Source organism: Bos grunniens, chromosome 19, assembly GCF_055505025.1.
Source record: "Bos grunniens cultivar Pamir isolate PY7600 chromosome 19, Bosgru_T2T1.0, whole genome shotgun sequence".
NCBI classification, from domain to species: domain Eukaryota; kingdom Metazoa; phylum Chordata; class Mammalia; order Artiodactyla; family Bovidae; genus Bos; species Bos grunniens.
Window position 1 is genome coordinate 61,219,383 of NC_141183.1, and position 3,395 is coordinate 61,222,777.

The window sequence follows — 3,395 nt, forward strand, 5'->3', positions numbered from 1 at the left end:
CCATTGTATATATGTACTACATCTTCTGTATCCATTCTTCTTTTGATAGACATTTAGGTTGCTTCCATGTTCTGGTTATTGTGAATATTATTTCAGTGAACACGGGTGCATACAGCTTTTTGAATTATAATTTTCTCTGGGTATATGTCCAGGAGCGGGATTGCTGGGTTATATGGTAGCTCTCTTTTTAGCTTTTTTAAGGAACAGCCACACTGTTCTCCATAGTGGCTGTATCAATTTACATTCCCACCAATGGTGTAAGATGATTCCATTTTCTCCACACCCTCTCCAGCATTTATTGTTTGTAGATATTTTGATGATGGCCATTCTGAGAAATGTAACTCTATACCTTATTGTAACTTTGATTTGAATTTCTCTAATAATTAGAAATGTTGAATATTTCTTCATGTGTTTGCTGGCCATCTGTATGTCTGCTTTAGAGAAATGCCTATTTAGGTCTTCACCCATTGTTTGATTAGGTTGCTTTTTTTTTTTATATTGAGCTGCATGAGCTGTTCATATGTTTTGGAGATTAATCTCTTGTCAATTGCTTTGTTTGCAAATATTTCCTCCCATTCTGAGGGTTGTTTTTTCATCTTATTTGTGGATTCCTTAGGTGTGCAAAAGCTTCTAAGTGTAATTAGGTCTCATTTGTCTATTTTTATTTTCATTACTCTACAAAGTGGATCAAAAAAGTCTTTGTGTTGTGTATGTCAGAGTGTTTTACCTATGTTTTCCTCTAAAAGTTTTATAGTGTCCTGATTTACATTTAGACATTTAATCAATTGTGTATGTGTGTGTGTGTGTATGCTGTTATGGAGTGTTCTAATTTTGTTCTTTTATATGTAGCTGTCTAGTTTTCACAACACACTTATTGAAGAGGCTGTCTTTTCTCCCTTTCTCCTTTCTCATAGATTAGGTGACTTTGGGTTTGTTTGTTTATGGGCTTTCTATCCTATGCTGTTGGTCTGTTTTTTGTTTTTTCTCTGTTTTTCTGTTTTTGTGCTAGTACCATACAGTCTCAATTGCTGCAGCTTTGTAGTATCATCTGGAATCAAGAAGCCTGATTCATCCAGCTGTGCTTTTCTTTCTCAAGATAGTTTTGGCTATTTCAGGTCTTTTGTGTTTCCATACAAATTGTAATTTTGTTTTTATTCTAATTCTGTGAAAAATGTCATTGCTAATTTGATAGGATTGCATTGAAACTATGGGTTGCTTTGGGTATTATAGTCATTTTCACGTTATTGATCCTTCTAATCCCAGAACGTGATATATCATTTCATCTGTGTCATCTTTGATTTCTTTCATCAGTATCTTATAGCTTTCTTTCGACTGGTATCTGGGCTTGTTTTTAAAAGAAATGATTGATGGAGAGGCAAGGCAGGGGTGGCAGGGGCATGAGTGGTGACCACAAGGGTGGTGGAGACAAAGCAGGCCACAGAGAAGTAGCACAGGCAGTCCAGTTGAGCCATGACTGTCATTGCTGGGAAGATCACTGGGAGCTGAGCAGGCAGTCAGTAGCTCTGCATCTTGGAAGAAACATAATCCTGCTCAAGGAGTATGGGGTCATCCTACCTATGTCTGTAAAAGAATATCAAGTAGGGCAGCTGTATTCCATGGCTGGGGCCAGTGGAAATGAAATGGGTGGTGGGGAAAATATGAAGGTCTTGACAAAAAAGACCTATAAAAAGAACAGTGAGAAAGGCCACTACACACACACACACACACACACATACAGACACACACAAGGTCTACCACTTACAGAGCAAATTGTCCATGTTTTTTCAAATGCTGGTCCAAGAGGGAACCCTGAATATATTTGAAAAAGCATGGCATGATAACTCTTATTGCAGACCTATTAATATAAGTGAGTACATGAAAGAAGGCTTTTTGATTAAAATTGAAACCTGGCAAAAAACCAGATCTTGGCACCCAGGAGAATATACATTAACTGGAGACTCAGGCATGGAAAACATATGGAAGCCATTATATAGACATTGTGGATAGAAACAAAGTACTTAGTAAGCATTACAAAGCAGAAGAAGACTCAGAATAATTTAAATCTTTCAAAACAGGCCAAGGACTATTGAGTCCTAATATGGAAGCAAGAATTTATAAATCAGAAAGATATTCCATACTTCTGTGCATACAAACTGGATACTGTAAAGTTCAAGTTGGGGAGGGGGGTGCTTGCAGAATAAAGTGGAAAAAACTTAATAAAAAGCAATAATGGCATCTCTTTACAACAAATAGACATCTGTTTGGTCTGCTCAATAAGTGGATTGACCTGACTATGGACAACATTCAAAGGATGGAAGAAGAAAGGAAGAGACAGCCAAGTGAGATGAGAGAGAAGGACCCAGTGAAAGGAATGATGGCAGACGACTAAATCCATCCCTCCTATTTCTGTACCTTTTGCAAGACAGAGGTCGACAGGAAGGCACAGCAGCTCCACCCTCCCAAGTGACAGAGCATGCAGAATCAGCCTTTCTGTGCCCATCCTCCAGGCAACTTTAAATCCCTTACTGTAGCTAATTCCAAATGCCACTTAATATTGTGAACAATTAGGCCATCTAGTATTATGAAACCCCTGTGTCTGGAAGCCTGAACTTCTGGGATATGTGCCCATATTTACAGTTCCTCCCTTTTCAACCATTGTGTTCTCAACACATATATGTGCCCACCTCTTTATTTCCAAGTGACATATTTATTTAATGTGATGACTTTTTTAAAATTAATTTAATTGGCCAATAATTATTTTACAGCTTTGCGATGGTTTTTGCTGTGAATCAGCCACAGGTATACATATGTTCCCTCATCCTGAAACCCCCTCCCACCTCCCTCCCAACCCTATCCCTCTGGGTTGCCTCAGAGCACTGGCTTTGGGTGCCCTGCTTCATGCATCGAACTTGCACTGGCCATCTATTTTACATATGATAATGTACATGTTTCAATGTTATTCTCTCAAGTCATCCCACCCTCACCTTAACCCCCTGAGCTCAAAATATGTTTTTATTGTATGAATCTCTTTTGGTACCCTGCATTTAGAATCATTGGCACCATCCTAAATTCCATATATATGTGTTAATATACAGTATTTGTAGTTCTCTTTCTGACTTGCTTCACTCTGTTTAATAGGTTCCAGTTTCATCCCCCTTATTAGAACTGACTCAAGTGCATTCCTTTTATAGCTGAGTAATATTCATTTTGCATATGTACCACAACTTCTTTACCCATTCATCTCCCAATGGACGTCTAAGTTTCTTCCATGTCCTAGCTATTGTAAACAGTGATGCAATGAACATTGGGGTACAGGAGTCTCTTTCAATTATGGTTTCTTTGGAGTATAAGCCCAGCAGTGGGATTTCTGAGTCGAATGGCAGTTCTATTCCCAA

General features: G+C 38.4%; 1 pseudogene; it reads left to right on the top strand.

Annotated features, from left to right (window-relative positions):
- The first annotated feature begins 1,875 nt into the window (after positions 1-1,875).
- On the top strand, positions 1,876-2,389 carry LOC147352804 (phosphatidylinositol transfer protein alpha isoform pseudogene; annotated as a pseudogene).
- Positions 2,390-3,395: the final 1,006 nt, after the last annotated feature.